Source organism: Mchenga conophoros, linkage group LG11 (assembly GCF_057382185.1).
Source record: "Mchenga conophoros isolate Kocher_MC1m ecotype Shallow Benthic linkage group LG11, M_conophoros_male_GT1.1, whole genome shotgun sequence".
Taxonomy (NCBI): Eukaryota; Metazoa; Chordata; class Actinopteri; order Cichliformes; family Cichlidae; genus Mchenga; species Mchenga conophoros.
The window spans coordinates 7,271,648-7,292,748 of NC_140536.1; the positions used below are offsets into that span (position 1 = coordinate 7,271,648).

Sequence of the window (21,101 nt, forward strand, 5' to 3'; positions counted from 1 at the left end):
GTTTGTTTTCGTCATCAGCCCTAATAAAGGTTTGCTCTTGGTTAAAGTCGTGTTGCGTCTTCTGCAGTGTCTGCTCTTGGGTCAGTTTAAAAAACCACACTGGCTACCCTGCAGTGACAACCTTTGACTTAAACTGAACTTGCACATCTTCTAGTTTTAACCTTTACTACAACCGATATTATAAAAGAACCCTATTTAACTAAGAAAAACAATCTACATTAAGCCTAAAAACATATTTAGGACTATATAAAATTACTATTTTACTACATGCGACTATTCTGCAGTGGAGTTTAAGTTTGCCTTTTAATTAGAATATTGCCATGTTTGTTTAAAATTAACTTATTTAGCTAATATTATTAAAATAGTTTGCTTTCAATGTTCTTTTTGTTCTTGTTACCAGCGAGCATTTTTATAGTAAAGCTCATATCTACTATCATCTACTTTGCACCTGCTTTGAAACACAACACAGCAAACAAACAAAGAGTTTGCATGTTCCCCCCTGTTTGTGTGGGTTCTCTCCGGGTACTCCAGCTTCCTCCCACAGTCCAAAGACATGCAGTTAGTGGGGTTAGGTTAATTGGAGACTCTAAATTACCCATATGTGTGAATATGAGTGCAAATGGTTGTCTGTCTGCGACAGACTGGCCACCTGTCCAGGGTGTACCCCGCCTCTCGCCCTAGGACAGCTGGGATAGGCTCCAGCGCCTCCGCCCCCCTCCGCGACCCTGAAAAGGATAAGTGGAGGAGAATGGATGGATGGAATAAAACATATGGGAACCTAATATCTTTAAAATTGTAAATGCAAAATGAAAAGCAATGACCAATAGTCAGTTATAGCATAGAAAAAGACAAATTAAGATAACCATTCTTTATTTCAATATTCATAATCATCTAGTGTTTTGCCAAAGCCACAGGGACCCACAGGGAGATGGACAAAAGATCCACGGTTTTGCAGCTCTGTGTATGCATTTATTTTCTGCACTTACTGATGTGTTCACATACACGGCACGAGGTTTATTGTATTGCCCTTCTGCTGTCATTAAAAATGTTTTTTGCTCAAGCCTGTTTTTGTTCATATCTACCACTTTAACAGTAACAGTGCATCCTTTGATTTTAAGCAACAAAATACACGCCATAAAACCGACTACCAACAAACTAAAAGGTCAAACTGCAGAACTGCATCGTCCTGCATCATCAGGATGCGGGCTTAGATTATTCAAGTTGCCATCACTGTTTTCTTTTTTGTTGTTCTGCTGCATCAAACCCCAGAGGAATATACCATGCTGTGTGATGATTCAGTTGTGAGGCAGTTGTATGAATTTTATTATTCACTGTATTTGTAGCTCTGATAATATAATAAAAACATCCACATGATGCCTCTCTATTGGTTTTGCATGAAAACAATATCAATCTCCACCAGTGAATATTCCACAGCTGAAATCAAATTTGTTTGCCTCTGTTGTGATGAATAGCACTTCATAAAGTGAACAAACCTTCCCATTATTCCTACTGCAGAGTGTGTATCAATGGCATTACACTGTATATTACTTATCTGGGGGAAATAAGCTAGCTGGGAGACATTATGCATGTGATAAATAATGTATTCAGTCAAATATTATGGTTAGCCATATGTGGCGCATACTGTATATGTGTTTATTAGAAAAAGAACGAGGGTGACTGAAAATGTATGCGTGTGTGTTTTGATACGGTTTACAAGTCTGATGTGCGTGTTTCAGCAGGTTATTGAAGCAGTGGCTGAAACGCTGGGAGGAAAATGAATAAATGCAATATGTAAATAGCTGGAAACAGCTGATCTGCACGTGGTGTTAGAGGGCTGGGGCTGTGCAATAAGACAATATAAATCAAATTCTCCTCTTCACAATAAAAGCAACCACACAGGTTCCATGGCGCAGTCTCTGACCCTTCTTTGACGCGTCCTTAGAGAAACAATAGTGACTGACGAAATGGTTCGAAGAGATGAAAAAATTGGAAGAGGTGAAGATCTAAAGGGATCATCCATGCAAACATATTCATCCTTGTAATGAGAATTTACTCTAGGATCCAATCAAAAAGCTGGAGGGAATCTGGCTTTCTGCCTATGGGAAATATAAAGCCAGTAAGTACATGATCCATTGAACCACTTAATTGTTAGGGTCCCACTACTACTACTAGTAAGGACAAATGGTATTAATACTTAAGAAAAACCATAAGACTCTAAGAGTTCATAAAGTAATAGTTTAACCTGTGAAGAAATATTTAATTTCCTTACAGCCAAAGTTGAAGATCACTAATATACCTCTAACTGTACAGACATGACATTGGTACAGTGCACTATTTGTGAGCTGTGTTGATAGATGCTGTTTATTGCCTTTGGGTACAGACTTTCCCCGTGTTCAAGTACAAGCTGCTGATTCCAGCTCCACGTGTATTCCACTTATGATTTTGGAATTAATCTTCTCATCTAATGTTTGACAGGAAAGCGAAAGCTAATTCATAAAAACTCTGAATTTAACTTTTTAAATCATTGTGATTAATGAGGTAATGTCTCAAAAATATGTATATGTTACATGATTATTACTTGGTGTCTTGTATTGTTGAGATACATGTAAATAACATGTAGGTGATTGATTAAGGCTGGCAGAAATTATTATTACCCATGTATGTTACATTTGATTTCCTATGACGGCAGGTGAAGCATAAGTCAGGTTAATGTTTAGGTTCATGCCACCTTTTAGTAAAGGATAACAATCTATGTCAACCTTTCTGTGTTGGTTTTAGTTTTCAGTTTTAAAATCCATCCATCTATTCATTCATTCATTCTCTTTTTCAAAGGAAAACACTGTAGATGCAGCAGTGACAGCTAATTAAATAAATGTGTGTTACATGGGAGACTGGGTTGAAATACAAGAGCATAAATGAATCAGTATGACTGAAAAAACACAAAAGTGATATGAAAATATCATTCAAAACTGCACTATAAATACCATGCAATTACATGATTTAAAGCTTACAGAGCTTCTAAAAGGATCTGGCAATTTAATCAAAACATCAAGATTTCATAATGGATGGATGGATTATAATGATGTATAATTATGTATTTAAATGCCCACCTTGGCCTCTGTACAGAGCATACCTTTGGTGCATCCTCTGCAGCAGACTCAAGGAGATGTCTTCAGTTTACCCGCATGTGTTTGTGTGTGCGTGTATGTTTTATCTCTTCCCCCCCCCCTCATCTCAATAAAAGTTTTGGTTGTATCAGCACAAATTAGCATTGATGGTACCTAGCTAATCTCACACAGCTGCAGAATGGAGCATTAGGGAGAGGGTGCAGGGCCCCGGCCCATCTGTGGAGGGACCGACTCACGGTCCCCTGAAAGCAACATCACTTTGGCCTTGTCAGATGGTCCCTCCAGTGTGGCTTTGTTTACGTGTGTGTGTGTGTGTGTGTGTGTGTGTGTGTGTGTGTGTGTGTGTGTGTGTGTGTGTGTGTGTGTGTGAGAGAGAGAGAGAGAGAGAGCTAGAGAGAGAGAGAAGGAGTGTGTCGTTTGTTTGCTTGTGTCGCATTACCTTACAGAAAACCTTGGGTATGAAAATGCTAACTTGAATGCAGCGAGTTGCTGTATTGGTGGAAAACCAATTCTCTGAAGAGGCTTCCCCCTTTAGACCTACACAGCTGTGATCAAGGTGCTTTAAACAGCGATGACTAATTATTTCACTCTACATTTCACATGAATTATAGCTTTTCTGCTCATATGGGCTCTCTAGCATTGTCACCTTCCTCCTTCACCGGTCCCTCTACACTGAATATTGTTCTCCTCAGCACCCTCCCACTCCCATTCATCTGCACTAGCCTGCACACTTTCTTGCCAAGTGGCAGCCTGATGTCTGTGGAACAGTTTGAGGCCTGTCATCCATCTCATTCTTTGGCGTGCCTGTCTCGGTCTCTTTCAGAGGCCTGTGCCCTGTCATGCTTCACATCAGCAGCTGTTATCGTTTTTTAGACCAGAGCAAAGAGTTAGAAAATGAAGAACGATCTTTCCATCCCAGTTCACATTACCGAATGGTTGTTTTACACGCTACACTTATTTGACACCTCTGATTAATAGTGTCGCGGAAAGCGCAGTGAAAACAGGGGAGGACGCGAAAAAAGCTGACGCGTTGCCATGGTGAGTGCAGCATTTCAGTCAATAACCCCAGTGACTGGCTTTTGGTCTTTGCAAATCTAATTCTTCTCCTTCCTACAACCACAATAATGACATTATGTTACGGCGCAGTAGCACTGTGCCAGGAAGCAGCCTTTCTACCTGTTCTGCTTCTATATTCCCAACAGAAGCCCTCTTAAAGCCGCCTGTCGGAGTGTCTGCCTGTCTGACCTCAGGTCGTGCAAAAGCCCCTGTAAGTGTGGCGCCAGTGGCTGGACAGTCCAGACGATACCAGCTGATACCCTGTCAGCAGTGACGGCTGTGTTACCAGCACAAAAGAACTGAGAGTGTTGTGACACTCAAGTGAGTGAGCCATCTGTAAAGACGACACAGACATGAAAAACCATCTAATCTTTTATATTTACGTGTTTTTTTCCCTTTGGAAACCAGGTGGTGCTTGCCTTGTGGTGCTATAGATGTTAAAAGAAGTCTACAAGCAGTTATATTAGTAAGTAACAGTTAATAACAGTTACATCTAAGAAGTATTTCCACATCAGCTAACCAGAAATGCATGCATCTAGCTAACACCTAACAGCTGAGACAACATTAATGTTTACATACAGTCATGCTGTTCCTAGTGTGGAATATTTGTCTTGATTCTGCAAAATGATGTGTTTAAATGTGTGTTTCTGGGTTTTTCATGGGCTTTTTTTGCTTTTGTTTTCTTCAAGTACCTTACGGTGGCCCCGAGAGGCCAAATGGACTGCAACTTAAGAAAACAGCAGCAATAAGAAAAACGCTGCAAAAGCACACAAAACACAACAGAAATAGGAAAAAACTGATTTCCAAAAGCAAGGGAAGTGTTTTTGGGGAAACAATAACATGACAGACCAGTGGCAGGAACCAAAACATGCTAGGTAAGTGTGTTTTAATCTCATGATTCATATAATACTGATGACAGATTTTTAGGCTAATAGTTAGGCTAACACACTTACCTCTCGTCTTTTCTTTCCTCACAAAACCGATAGATCCTCCACTTCTTTTAAGTGTCTCCCAGCGCATATTTTGGTTTCTGCAACTGGTCTGTTGGGTTATTGTCTCCTCAGAAACACTTCCCTTGTGCTTTTGGAAATCTGTTTTTTCCTATTTCTGTTTTCTTTTTTCCTGTTTCGTTTCTGTTTTTCCTATTTCTGTTGTGTTTTGTGTGCTTTTGCAGCGTTTTTATTATTGCTGGTGTTTTCTTAAGTTGCAGTCCATTTGGCCTCTTGGGGCCACCGTAAGTACCACAAGGCAAAACTCAATTTGTTGCTGTTTATTATGGATTTATGAGAAAGTAGACCTTTGTTGCTTTTTAATAACATTTTTATATTGTTAAGCACTTTGTACAGCATCGGCTGTTTGAAATGTGCTGTATAAATAAATTTGACCTTGACCTTGTATGGCTGATAGCTACAAAAAACAGGCACCTTACGCTCACATCCTTCCTGCAAAAATTTCTCGACGCTCATAAAAATGAAATTTTATTCACCTTTGCTCTCCGACTAACTTTCAACTGGAGTTTCCAATAAGTTTTGAAACTTTTTTTTATTGTTGCTCGATTAAGAAAATTGTGACTTTACAAAAAGACTTTTTAAAAACACATTTCAAACAAAGCACACAAACAGTAAATGTTTATGTACTGACCAGTGTGAAAGCAAGAATGATGATTACATATGCTACGTGTGTGTTCTACAGCAGCGGTCTCCAACCTTTTTTGCGCCACGGACCGGTTTATGCCCGACAATATTTTCACGGGCCGGCCTTTAAGGTGTCGCGGATAAATACAACAAAATAAAACTAGCACCGGTACCGGAAAAAAGAAGATTTATTCATAACACACGTGAAAAACACCCAGGGACACTGAGTTAACGATAAAAATGATAACAAAATAACGCTAAAAACCGATAAAAACCCTGAAAACCATACATTTCACACCTGAGCCTCAACTCTCGCGGCCCGGTACCAAACGACTCACGGACCGGTACCGGTCCATGGCCCGGGGGTTGGGGACCGCTGTTCTACAGGGACACATTTACCCAAATATCCTCATGTTCTTGCTTCATTGTAGCAATATGTTTTTTTAATGCAAAGATGCAGTATTTAGCTACCATTCAGCCCATAGTGAAGTGCAAACTTTGAGACGCTGTTGTTTTGACCCTCAGTCTCTGTAAAAATTGATAATCAATGCAACAGAGGAAACTAAAGATTCAAACAAAAATAAATATCCAAATAGATGAATAACATCACACTGGACCTAAAAGCATTGTCAGCAGACCTGTGCTCAGTATCCATGGTAGCTGGAAACAAAACTAACCAGAGACCATCCAGCTATGGGCCCAGACTAAGGTCTTAGTAGAGCTTCAAACATGGCACACAGATTGCACATCCATTCCTCTCCTCCATTCTTTCTCAGCCCTCCTCTCTCCACAGAGACCATTAAGTTAATGAGACCTGGGGTAGGGTTGGATGCAGCAGGATGAACCCCTTTCTCCTCCCCGCTACCATCCCCCCTCTACCTTTCTCTCTTTCTTTCATCATCTGTGTTTCTCTACTCCTATTCATGCCATCTCTCCTCCTTCCTTATCTTCCTCTCTTCCTGTCTGTAGTTTTATTAGTGGATGCCTGTTGTAGACACCAAACTTGTGCCACAGCAGCTCAGCTCTGCTTCTTCGGGCGACTCAGGGGACAGACATTTCATTTCCGCCCTCTTAACGAGCTGGTGGTGAGTGTGCGCTAGCATGTGTGTGTGTGTCTGCACAGGAGCCATGAGGAGAGCTGGCTGGTGGAGAGACGGGGGCCAGTCTTCATTGCTGTCCTCCTCTTCCTCCTCCTCCACCACACTCTCAGACAGAGATAATGGGGGAGCTGATAGCAGCCTTGGAGACTGCTGTGGCTCCAAGCACAGATATGGACCGATAACGCCTCCACCACCTCGCCTGCTGCTGCCGCTATGTATGTGTGTGTGTGTGTGTGCATTTAGATGCAAGTGTGTAAAGCTGAATCACATGTGCTAATACAAGTATATTTAAATGTGGGTGTGTCTTTGCATGAGTTTTTCCATCAAACTGCCTCTGTGTGTGCATTTGAGGTTGCGTGTGCGACTTTGCGTTCTGTGTGCTTGTGTTTGTGTTTGTGGGAGTTCTTTTTTGTGTGAACATGTGCAAGACTACACTGTGTGCTGCACCGGTTATGTATGTGTACAGTTTGTGTGTGTGCGTCCTACATCTGCTCCTCTAAAGCAAGTGTGTGCGACTCCCTCGATGTCTCTGCAGCCTCCTTCATCCCATCAGACATTCCTGCCTCTATTTTATGGGCACAAGAACAGCTGGCCACCCCAGTAGGGCATTTTCACAATAAGCCAATTGCAATATATGAGCCTGATGCCACACACTCGCTCATTCAGACACGTCTATGCAAAGGAAAGCACATACAGTATGCAGAGACTCAGATATTCTCCTGGCTACTGCTGATGCAACTCCTGTTGTGTTGTTGTTTTGTTGCAGCACCATCAGGATCTAATAGCCAGAGTTGGATACTGTTGCAAATGTGTTACCATTGCTCTTTTGTCTTTTAGCGCTGCAGATATGAGGCTCTATTACGGCTCTGGCCTAACGCTTGGCAGAAGCTCCAGCGCTGATTTCCGCTCTGACGTTCAAATCATTTTGCCCACACGACTTTGATGAATGGCAAAAGGCGAATCTTTTCGTTGTACTTCACACTGTCTCCGTGTGCGACAATCACATCCTGACAGTTCGAATGAGAAAATGATTAATAAGGCTTATGATTAACATAATGAGTTATTATCCAGGACAGATAGAGAAATTATTTCATCAAGCCAGGCTATATTTATCTGGGTTCACCTATGCACCTGTTCTGCTCATTTCACAGCGTTTTTTTATTGCATCTGAGATTACAGTGTTTTTCCATTTGCAGCTCTGTGCTGATTAGTTTTGAAGAGTGGGTATAATTTGTTTCCTTTTCCACATGAAAATGTATATTTATGAGTGCCCATATTCAGCTGGAAATACATTTCACAGAACAATAATTTGCAACAATAGCTTCAGATAGTCTTTAGAGAGATGCAACACTGAAACTGATTTCCAAGGCTTGTATTTCCTTTTATTGTCTGGCAGTGTTCAATCACCGCACCTTGCACGACACGACAGACCACATTTATACAGAAAATATGCACTGCTTTCCAGAGGTTTCCTGCCTCCATGGAATAAAATATTGATTTTGTTGAAAAAAAAAAAGAAGAGTAGGAGAAATTGTGGACTTTGCTGACACATCCAAGATAGTGTCATCTCTCTCGCTTCTTTTTGTCTTTGTTTTTTCTGTATATGGAGGAACGACAACTAGAGAAGCTTTGTTTTTTACTAAGGCAGTAATGCTTATGACAATAAGGAAAGGGATCATCAAGAACTGGCGAGATATGGGTGTTTACCAAGAATATGGAATCTGATAAAATTGTTTGGCACATTTGGGGTAATGCTCAATCCATAGACCACTTTAGAGGAGATGGCCATGTCAATGCAGTTGCATGAAACAAGACTAGGATAACTTTTTGTTTTGTCTTCTTGTCCTACTGAACAGATGAACAGGAATTACGCACTACAAAACTGTAATGTGACTTTAATGCAGCTGTTCACACCAATCATGCAATTTCACTGGATGAGTTTGTAGCATTTATTTTTTGGAACCAAGCTCGAGTTTTCAGACCCAAATAAGCAGATCTGACCAATCAGACAGGCAACAAATGCGTTTGTAACTCAAGTTGTGCGCCGCTAGTCTAAATTTATTTGCCTGCCTCCTCAGGTGTGGTTCCAACTCTGTCAACGAGAGCTCCAACTGCCCCGCTGACATCTTGAAATGTGTATGAAACATTTTCTTTTCTTTTTTAGAAACGTCAGGGCCAGCTCGTCATCTCATGATGTCGACTTTACGATTTTCACAGCGCATTTTTTTGAGGATGAATTTTCTACAAAAACTCAAATCGTTTGATGTGTGTATATACATGAAGCTTATGCGTAAGTTCAATAAGGAAAATCTATCTCATCTCTATCTTGCTTCCAGGTGCTAAATCTAAGCTTTATCACTCCCATTTTCCCACGCTGTCAAGCTGTTTGTGGCATCACCAGTCTAGTCCAATCACCTTCTCCCGGCCTTCTCCAGGCCAATCAGCATTCATGCTGCATACTTTAAATCTCTCTCTGCATCTGTCACTCTCTTTTGCAGGCACCTTTGTGCAACCCACCTCCTCCCCATCTCCACCTCTCATCGCTCAAGCTCCATTCAAGTCACCTTCTTCTCCACCACCAGTGTCTAGACTCCAGGGTGTCCTGCTCTAATTCCTTTCACAGCTGGGGGTCTGTTCTGCTGTGACTGGCCATCACAGTTTAACCACCAAACACTTATCTGTATTCTGTTCATCAATAAATCATCTTCATTCTTTCTAACGATCTCTCCTTAATGAAATGTAATACTACAATTTCGTATCAAGAAAATTTGGAATTTCATGTCAGTTTTTGGTGTTGAACGACCTGAAGAAGAAAAAGAGTAACAAAAGATACTTTGTTTGAAACAGTGGACGCCACAAGCTTTCCATTTTGAAATTTCTCATTTTGTTTTGTTTTTGTCTCTGTCTAAATTATAATATATTTAGATTGTTGAAAACAACTGACTGACAGGCATGTTTTTTTCCAGTGTTTCTATTTATTTGTTGCCTCTGCCGAGGACAGAGATGGGGAGTAACGCGTAGTCCGATTACTTTTTTCAAGTAATGAGCAAGGGATTCCTATTTCAAAAAAAGTAATTCGATTACTGTTGCTTTCCTGTAAGCCCGGTGCATTACTGCGTTACTAAACTGTGATTTTGTTTGTGAGAGCGACTCATGACAATGACGTACGAGCGTGTGACGTCCGTGGCAGCAACAGACGTGTGTTGATCAACAATGGATAATATGGAGTTTGGGAGAGAGTACGACCATGCAGTGTTTAAAGCTTGGAAGTATTGACATTACCTTGAGTTTGATAATGTAAAAACTGACAAAAACATTAGCGTCCCCTGTACACTCTGCGTGGGAAGAAAAATTAAACTTCAAATCTGAGCAAGTAGCTAGCACGCTACCACGGGAATGTGAAACCTCCACCAACCCCACTCCAGGTGAAAATAGATTTAAGAGTGACAGGACTCTTAAATCTCTTGAATCTTTGATTTTATTTATTTATTGCTGTGTTTTACTTGCATCTATTTGAAAGAGTGAGTATAAACACAAATCATTCTTTTATTTCATATGCTGGAATATGCACAAAATAGGTTTAAATGTTAAACACATTTCTTTCTGTGAGAGACTGTTGCATATAATTTAATTTTTGCTTGATGCAATGTGCATAAAGTTAAAAGATTAAAAGTAATAAAACAATTTTTAAAAAGATATTTTTTCATTTGATTCAATTTTATATGCTGAAAGGTCTATTGCTTTATTACGTATTCAGATTGTGTATCATGTTTTTTAAAAGTAACTAAGTAATAAAGTAACAAATTATTTTTGAAAATAAGTAATCAGTAAAGTAACAGGATTACTTTCTTGGAGAAGTAATCATTAATTACTAACTAATTGCTATTTTCAAGTAACTTGACCAACACTGGCTGAGGAGACTTTGTTTTTGGTAGCATTTGCATGGATGTATGTGTGTGTATCTCTTTCTATCCACAACACACAAAATCTCAAAAACTTTTGAATAATTTCTGATAGAATTGTCGAAGTTTACAGTGAGGTCATGTTAACCGTCCTTAAAAATTTGGCTAACATCCACCAAGGTCTTCAAGGTCAACGTAATGATTTATTGATTGAAAACTCAAAAAAGGCCTTATACAGTAGAAACTATGATTTTAAGTGTAGGACCATCACAATAGTAGGCAGGTGGTCATAAGGTTATAATGTTATACAGAGAATTATTCAAAATATGATGTTATGCTTGACCTCAGACCTCACGTCTACATTTCAAATCTGCATTTCTTTAAAGTTGACCCCCAAATATGTTTTATATTTAAAGAAGATATTGTCAAGTTAGTAAGAAATATACTGTAGTATAATATTATATAGAAAGCTCATGTTATTCATGTCCAGTTATGTACAAATCAGCACCTAGTAATCGTTTGTGTAATCAAAGTAAACCTCTGTCATTACTTCTCTTATCTGAATTTTACTGCAGTGCAAACTTCTTAAAGTACATTTAAAAAAGAACAAAGACAGGAAACTGAATGTATATGGAATATAATACTGTTCCCTTAAAAACTGAGAGTGAGCTGCTGTGGTGGAGGTTTGGACTCTTAACATGCTTCTTTTTTGTTTGTTTGTTTTTGGCAGTTTGTGATCCTTTAGACAGCCTCATCCAGTCAGTTCAGGGCCGACACTTCAGCAGCAGCACAACACTATTCAGGCTCAGCAACTGTCATGTAATTGCTTGTTGTTTCTATTTGAGGTACTCTTACAGGAATAAAATGCTAAATATTAGCATTTTCCTATTAGCTAATAAGCAAAGTGGTTGCATAGTTCTTTACTTTTAGGCAGGTTCAGGAATAATGAATGGAAGAGATATTTCTAGAGGAGACTGATGTTTTCCACCCAGAAACATACAAAACACCTTTTGAAGGCTAAACAGTGACTGTGATTCAAACACACACACATACACTCTCACTTTGCCTCTCCACTGTGCCTTCCCATCTCTCTCATATCTGATGCCAAGCGGTCACCAGAGAGCCGCCGTGTGTTTGTCTAATGGTAACCTGGTGCCCGACACACTGGACACTATGGAGAAATCTGATTAGCGACGCTGCCACACTCTGCAGCGCTTCCTTTCATGCAGTGTGTCTGCATGCGTTTATGTTTAAGCATTCAAGTACAAAGGTGAGACGCGCTGCTATAGAGTCCTGCCTTTTCTATTTCAATTTCTCTCTATGTTGATTTTTTACTGCAATTTCATTTCATTGGATGCTGTGTAAATTGATTCATTTATTGCTGTCTGCTATGACCAACAGGGTCACACGTTTTCGTTCTTGTAATCTATCAAATAAGTCAGCTCATTATGTGAATTACTGTATCGTCTTTCTTATTCCTGTAATTTCCTGTTTATTCCTTACAAATTAGTGTTGCTGCTGCCCTAAACATAAATGGCATCCCATCTTGCTTGCTGCCTTTAGACATTAATAAATCTCACTTTTTACCTGAAAATGACACATTATTAGTTAGAAAGATTTCAATACAAAAAGCGTCACTGATGAGACTGGCTGTCATCAAAACGGATAGACTATTTTCAACTTATTGAAAGAATGAGCTCATGTCAAGGCTGCCACGAGAGAAATAACAAGGCGTATTAAGAATGTAACATCTTGTGAGATTGTTGCTTTATTTTCTTTTCCCAGCGCTATAAAGCTTTAAATGAATCTGTTTCCAGGAGCAAAGCTGTAAACAAGCAACGAGGGCTGAAACATTTAAATGCCTCTCTTTTCTTTCTGCCTTCATCTCCCATAAACAAGCCTTTCTCTCTCTCTCTCTCCCTCCCTCCCTCGCACTCACATTTTACTGTCTTGTCAATTACCATCCCAGTGGTTTTCCTCCTCAGTCTGACACATCCGTAGAGTGTGTGAGTGCTCATCAGAGCTGTTTAACCCTCGCAACGCCCCGAACTGGAAAACAGCCAGGGAACGTCACGGAGGCAACCAGTTGTCAGCAACTATCATCCCCCCCTCCACCCTCGAGCCCCCTCCCGTCAACCATGAGCACATCAGACAGGGAGCAGGCCTTGTTGATGAGAAGAAATTCACTAATTGTTTGATTATACAGATCTCCATGATAATGAATCGCTACTCCACGGTTCGGGAACATGGTGTGCAACCCGAATTACCACCCCAACACTCAAGCTGTGAAAGTTGATTACTCATTAGCGGGTGACTGAGTGGCACAAACAGCCCTTGCACCCCCTTTAAATTCCCCTCCTGTGTTTTTACTGTATGTACTTGTAATTGCTGTATAGTTCAGTGCAGCACAGGAGACTGGCCTAACCACAGCGTGGATTAAAATCCAGCTCAGACAGGTTGCAATTTTTATACCAGCTTTCTTACCACCTTCATGTAGGAAGAATTCTTTGTGATAATCTAATATTTTGCAAGTCAATCAAGTTACTGCAGAAAAAAAAAATATTATAAATATCGTATTTAGCAGGATTTCTCTTTACCTTTAAACCAGCACCATTTCTCCCAGGTAAAATACTTGGCATGTAAGTTTTTCCAAAAACCTTGCACAACCTGTCACAGTGCTTTAGTGGATTTATGCATGCGAATTCAAAAAGCTACAGTTGATATTCATTGTCAATGAGGCCTGGCTTACAGCTCCGAGCACCCCACTGAGCTCGACAGACTCTAAAATCACTCCTGTAGCGTTTCTCGCTACAGGGGAAAGGTGAGAAAGGCTCAAATTCATAGAAATACCGTATGAAGAAGTGTGAGCAACAGTGAGGAGCAATCGTGACAAAAACAGGGATAGCATAATAATAATAACAATAATAATACATTTTATTTGAAAGCGCCTTTCAGAACACTCAAGGACACTGTACACAGTAGAATAATAAAAGCAACATAAAAGCAAGCAGTTTGCACAATCATAAAAGCATAAGACATAAAACAAATTAAAAATAGGGGAGTGGAGAGTTTATGTGGGATGAGCTATTTTGAACAAGTGAGTTTTGAGTTGGGACTTAAAGAGAGAGAAGGAAGAGATATTTCTTAAATCAGGAGATAGTTTATTCCAGAGTCGAGGAGCAGAGCAGCTGAAAGCCCTGCTCCCCGTGGTGGCAAGATGGGGGGAGGGGACAGAGAGAGAAAGGGAAGAAGAAGATCTAAGACACCGAGATGGGGGCGATGATCTGAACCAGATCAGAGAGATATGGAGGAGAGAGATGATGAATAGCCTTAAATGTGTACAAGAGTATTTTGAAATTGATGCGATATTTGACCGGGAGCCAATGAAGCTGCTGCAGGACAGTAGTGATGTGGTGGACAGAAGGGGTCCTGGTGATGATACGGGCAGCAGAGTTCTGGACGCGTTGGAGCTTGTGGGTGGATTTTTGAGTAAGACCAAAAAGAAGTGAATTACAATAATCAATCCGGGAAGTAACAAGGCTATGGACAAGAATGGCAGTGGCATGTGGGGTGAGAAAAGGACGGAGACGATTAATGTTGCGCAATTGAAAATATGCAGACCGAGTGACATTATTAATGTTTGAATTGAAAGATAGAGTACTGTCGAGGATGACACCCAAGCTTTTCACAGAGGAAGAAACGAAGACCGGCGAGTTATTGATAGTAACAGAGAAACCTCCAAGAGGAGCTCGGATTTATTACTATTGAGTTTGAGAAAATTAGAAGAGAACCATGAATTTAGTTCAGCTAAGCAGAGGGTAAGGGAGGATGGGGGAAGAGCAGAATCAGGTTTAGTGGACAGATAAAGCTGGGTGTCATCGGCATAACAGTGAAACTGGATATTGTATTTACAGAAAATGTGTCCAAGCGGAAGAAGGTAGATAATGAAAAGAAGGGGCCCCAGGACAGATCTCTGGGGCACGCCAGTGGTCAGAGGAAAGGGCTGAGAAGTAAAGGATTTGAGTTGAATAAACTGAGTGCAACCAGACAGGTATGATTTAAACCAGGCTAGTGGAGTATGGGAGAGACCGATGGAGGCTAGCCTACTGAAAAGAATAGAGCAGCGCTCAGATCGAGGAGCATCCAGTACAAATGCTTATTAAGAACCTAGGCGTCATCACTGTGGTGTTAGAACAAGTACCTGAGTTTATCAAAAAGCATTTGGGTTGTAAACAAGAAACAAAGTATTAACCTCCTAGGACCTGGTGTCCACATATGTGGACATCCCATTTTGGGTTATTTAGACCAAAATACTCAATTTTGCTCTACATGGGCCTGATATCCACTCACGAGGACATTATACTGCTACTGTTCTATCGAAATTTTAAAGGAATATTCTCACATGTGGCTCTTATTTTTCTTAAAAACAAAAATAAGGTAAAAAAAAATCTGGTAATTCTTTGTTTTTACATTCATCGGGCCCCAATCAGCCCAAATATCAAAGAGAAATTAAAAATGCATGTCGTGGAAGAGTTCGGGTAGGAGGTTAAACAGAAAATGAGTAAGTCAAGTAAATCCGCGTTGGAGTCAAGATACGTTTACCACTCAAACTTTGCAAATATGTGAGACCAGATCCTGTCAGCTACTTTGTCTCACTATAGCTGAACAGTCTGTCTTATGTTTCTTCATACAGTCACAGAAGGACTCCATGGTGTTGTGAGGATTATTCTTGTAGCAGAAGTTAGTTTCTTGCGGATTGGGGGTGCCCAAAAACAGGCATTTGAAAGCCAAAATGAACTGCTTCCCTTTTCACTATTTTGAAGGTGTGAGCCGCCGTATGCAGTGTTCCTGCTGAGGATTCAGAATATCACCTCTTCAGCAGGGAAGGAACCCAACTGTGTGCAGTATTGTATTTTTCCATTATCATTATTTTTTATATTTATTAAGCTACGTAGTTATATAAAATCTATTTTCAAAGATTTTTAGCTTTTATTAGTTTTAGTGTTAGAGGTTGTGGTTAGTTGTTAGGTTAGATGATCACAGGATGATCACAAGTTCAGAATATTGCATCATAAACATTATAAACGCAACTCTTTGACAACATATGTCCAACACTATCTTAAAAGAGTTAAGATAGTGTTGGACATATGGGGCAGCATGCTCAACTTCTACAGCTGGGAACAGAGGTCATTGGTACCCGAGGGATGACTCAAAGGGTTCTCATCCGCCACTGGTCTCTCGACATCCTTCTACCCAAGCCACCTGCGTGCTCCAACTGAACTGATTTGATTAGGCAGTACAGCGCAGGGCTGCTTCCACCCTGGTTAGTGGCCATTTGTCTCTGGCTGGAAACTAGAAAACATGGTAACCTCAGTGCCAAGAGCTCAGCAGAATTCATACCAGCCTTGAGATTGAACTGGGCTCCAATCTAAAGCACAGAAGGAAGCTTGGGCAGAGCGACAAAGTGAGCAGTTTTAGAGAAGCGGTCAATAATAGTTAGAATGACTGTTTTACCTCCTGAGAGAGACAAGCCAGTGATGAAGTCAAGGGCGATGTGTGACCAGGGACGCCCAGGTGTAGTCTGGGTCCTTGGTAAACCTGCAAGACAAGAACTGGAGGACTTGTTCTCAGTGCAGGCAGGAACATACGTACATTTTTGTCCCCAGTTTGTACCTTAGCCCAAACTGAGGTGGGCACATTGAGACAGCCTAGGAATCAGTTCCAGGACCGGAACCTTGAATTGCTGACTCTATTTCCCACGAGAGGGATCCGACCACACAAGACAGTGGTAGGATGGTGGAGTCGTGGGTGTAAGGTCAAGATGGATGTTGAAGGCCTTCTTCCTCTTGCCCCCTCCCTAATCCTTAACAAGTGATAGGCTTTGCAAAGATACAGTTCACTGAAGATAGTTGTTCTCTGTAACAACTCAAACACAAAAGACAACAGAGGCAGAGGATATTTATTTTCCACAGTAACTTTGTTTAAACCACAAAGGTCAGTGCATGGTCTTAGTGTTGTATCCTTTTTCTCCACAAAAAAACACCTAGGCTTAAACAGGCTTAAACAAACTGTATAATCTAATAGTGGGGAGAGGTGTGGCAGGCTGACACTCATGGCACACTCATTACGTCTGTGAGGTGGTAGCGACGTTGTAAGATCTTTACAGGAAACCTGTCATGATACACAGCGGGAATGGAGGAAAGGTCAGGCGGATCTGGAGGTGCAGTCTGGAGCGATCTGGAGGTCTGGAGGTGGAGTGGAGACTCCAGGGAGAGAATGAGTGAGACAGCCTCTTGTGTGTGATGTTAGAGAGTGTATTTTATCAAGGACAGTGAGTTGCAAAACGTTCTAGAGGTTCAAGCGGAATTTCTAAAGATTGAGCCAAAGAATGATCAATAAAACTCTGTTCAGCCCCTGAATCAATTAATGCTGAGAGTGAACGAGAGGAGGTGTTTACAGCTAGCTTAGCAGGGATCATGAGGAGCAGTAGGGGGGGATTACTTTTTCCTCACCTGTCAGTACCCCTACCATTACTGACAAGTGACATCTCTTGTCGAAACAGGGCACGAATCAATAAAATGGCCCCCACGGCTGCAGTGTAGGCATTCACTTGCTGCCAGCCTCCTTCTGTGGCGAGGCGTGTGAGACCAATTTGCATGGGTTGAATTCTGTTTCGTCAGTTCCGCTCTCTTTGCTTCCAGGTCACGGCTGGAGGAGAAGGTAACAGAGCCAGAAGCATGCTGGGAAACTGAGTTGAATAGTGTTCACGGACATGATCGTCTATTCTAATAAACATGGCAATGAGTGAATCGAGCGAAGCAGGTAACTCTTAAGCACCTAATCCCTGTTTTAATTTGTCATTTCAACTGTGCAGAAAGTCTCCCACACTGCTTCTTCCCCCAGTATTGAAAAATATATTGAAAAGTCAGGCGCACTCCACTTACCTTGCTTTAACATGAACAAGCAATGAGATGCATTGATTCTGTCTCAGATACATTACAAAACCTAAAGATGAACTCTTCAAGAGAGAGATTAGGGTCAGCCTTGAGCACAGACTGAGCCCATTAAAGAGCCCTATCACAGAGAAATTCCACACAAAAGGCTATTTTGAGCAGTCTGAGTCATATGTCTTTGCTGCTGTCTGAGAACTGTGTGAGCCACACTTGCCTAATTCACCATTCACCTCAGTGGTAGGGAGAGGTCATTCCTGAAGTGAATGGTGGTGGCCCGCGGAAGTGACAAAGATGGCAGGGTAGGACAGGGTAGCACTGTCCTGTGATTATTTTCATGTTGGTTACTGCAACTTCTGTGCACATGTCCCTTTCACACTTTGGAGAGGCAAAGCATGAAATGGGCATCGGGTTGGCTGCTGAAGAAATATCATACGAAACTTTAGAGTCATCTACTCCCCCCCAAACATAACTAAGGTCATCAATGAAGCACCACAGGCTTCTACATCCTCCATGACTGCATCTGCAGACGTCTGTACTGAGGCACCAGAGCCCTCCAAATCATGCACGGAAAGATTTAGTTTTGGGGATGCATAGAAAATCGTGTTTAGGGCTACCAAAGTCCTAGGGCAGGCCCTGCATGTTTAATTTCTTCATTGCAATAATCTGATATTTCTTGCTTTATAGGAGGCAGTCTAACTGGATCTGATCTAGCTAGACCTACTAAAGAATGAATCAGACATGTTCCTGGTGTTACTGCTAAGAATCCAAAAGTCTTAAGTGCCTAAATCTTTTGCAGTTCTTTGTTGTTAAGATATGAATTTTATGAACCCAGCCAACGAAAGGCCAATCAGAGACCCAATTTCCTCTTGATTATCTGAATATATTAGCTGGATAAAATGCATCTTAACACCAGTAACAACAGTACAGTATATATCTGAAAATGAGCAGCAACTTTTCATGTCGTAATTTCATTTTACCTTTGATCAAATATTGGTGACAAGTCCAGGTCCGCAGTTAGATCAGCTCTGGAATCAGGAGGCCACGGTTATCTTATTCACAGCAGTCACAGTCTGAAAAGTCCTTTTTATAAAATGTGTAAATGAGTTGGGTTTGTGTTGGGATTTACATGTTTCTATTCAAACAGTTGCTGAATATCTAAACCAACGTTCAATAAATAACCTTATAATTGTCATACGTCACCTGTCAGTAGCTGTTGATTTCATTGACTAATTTTACATTTTTCAGTTATGCAGTTCACATTTAGGTTTGTCAGGGCTCCTGGGTCGTTGACCCAGTGATTTCAGTTTGTTCATGTTCAGTTTAGTTCGCCACATTAATGTTCTCACTTCCTGTTTTTTCCCGTGTCAGCTTGTCTCTTGTGTCATTAGTCAGATTATGTTCAGCCCTGTACTCACCTGTTTCCAATCATTGTCATCATTCAGCCTGTGTATTTAAGTTCCTCGGTTTCACCAGTTCATTGATGTTGATGTTGTGTACGCTGTCCGTGTTTCCAATCCAGCCAGCCAGTTCAGTCATTTCAGTTCAGTCAGCCCTCCGTTGCATGTCCTGTTTCATCCGCTCATCATAATAAACCGCCAGGCTTCACCTACCTGCGAGTCCTGCGTTTGGGTTCCTTCTTCCTCACCTCCACACAAAACCTGACAAGGTTACTTAAATACTTAGAAAAGTTACCAGCACGAGAAATCTCTCTGTAGTCCACCATATGACAGTGTACAAATTTTTCTGTTATTCCCGGCAGTGGCTGTTCTACCTTATAAAAATACTCTATTTAAAGATATTCCAGCATTAGTAGTTTGTTTCGACCGAGGAGCAAGTAATCATTAATATTGTTCCATCCATCCGCTTATCCTTTTCAGGGTCGCGGGGGGCGCTGGAGCCTATCCCAGCTGTCATAGGGCGAGAGGCGGGGTACACCCTGGACAGGTCGCCAGTCTGTCGCAGGGCTAACACACAGGGACAGACAACCATTCGCACTCACATTCATTCACACATTCACACCTAGTGACAATTTGGATTTTCCAATTAACCTATCCCCACAAGCTGCATGTCTTTGGACGGTGGGAGGAAGCCGGAGTACTCGGAGAGAACCCACGCAAACACGGGGAGAACATGCAAACTCCACACAGAAAGACCCCGGCCTGATGGTGGAATTGAACTGAATATTGATTAACGTTAAGACCTTGTTTTTTGAGGCTAGCAGATGTTAATGTTAATATTAAACTATAAGGACACGTACTACTATCTTATTGTTCAATTTTTTTGTCTCTTGTTTTTGTTTGGGGGTTTTTGTTTTTTGGGGGTTTTTTGTTGTTTTTTTGTTTTTTGTTTTTTTGTTTTGTTTTGTTTTTTTGTTTTTTTGTAGGGGTTTTGTATTTTTTGTATAGGTCAATTCAATTTCTCTGTAACATATTCATTTTTACATTATTTGGAAAGAGTGGGGGGTATTCAGGTACTCATTCCATTTATGGTTTTTGTTGTATGTTATAAAAAAAAAAAGAAAAAGGAAAAGATTATTACATTGCATCTTATTTTTTGTTGCTGTAAGTACATTTTCTTGCCATCATCTGAGCTCAGTGAGCCCTTTAGGAGAAACACCTGTGCAGTCTCATGCAATCGATGCAACATTTTTGCCATAAATACTGGCACAGGTTCAGCTTTTGATAATACTGCTAGTAAGATGATCATCTCATGTTTGCTACTAAAGTTGTAGTTGCAGGCAGTGGTGTACATTTAATGGTGTACAGGAATCTATGTGGTGGACAAATTTTTCATTATTAATGATTTTTTAAATATGTGTCATAGCCAGTGTTGGGGAGTAACGGAATACATGTACCGCCGTTACGTATTTAAAATACAAAATATGAGTAACGGTATTCCGTTACAGTTACTGTTTAAAAAGGTGGTATTTAGAATACAGTTACTTTGTTGAAATAAATGGATTACACGGCGGTACTTTCCTGTTTCACATAGTCGCGGGTCAGGACTGTTTGGGTTTTGTTTGACAGCTATGTTCTGTTGTTCCAGGCGGCAGCGTTACGGTTGCCATGGTTACAGGGTGACGCTCTCTCGCTGCGTGTTTCCTGGGTGAGAGAGCACCTTTTTGTTGTTGTTGTTGTTGTTGTGCAAAGCTAATAGGCAGAATGCTACAGGTATAGCTCTCAAGAATGTAGCATCATAGGCAGTGTAGTCCGTGCTGCAGGGAGAATGGACTGCCATACCCGTTATGTGTCTGTGAGCGAGGGAGGGAGAAAAAGGAAAAGTACGAGTTGTCATCGAGCAGAAACGGGAGCTGGAAGCATGTAAATAT

General features: G+C 40.9%; 1 long non-coding RNA gene across 2 annotated transcripts; it reads left to right on the plus strand.

Moving 5' to 3' along the window:
- The first annotated feature begins 4,046 nt into the window (after positions 1-4,046).
- Positions 4,047-7,124, plus strand: LOC146563511 (uncharacterized). Of its 2 annotated transcripts, none has more exons than XR_014894255.1 (3): positions 4,047-4,166; positions 4,331-4,650; positions 6,788-7,124. It is a non-coding gene; the product is annotated as an uncharacterized LOC146563511 (long non-coding RNA). The 2 variants fall into 2 exon arrangements; XR_014894254.1 differs by lacking the exon at positions 4,047-4,166 and having other exon boundaries at positions 4,422-4,505; positions 4,593-4,650.
- The last annotated feature ends 13,977 nt before the right edge of the window (positions 7,125-21,101 follow it).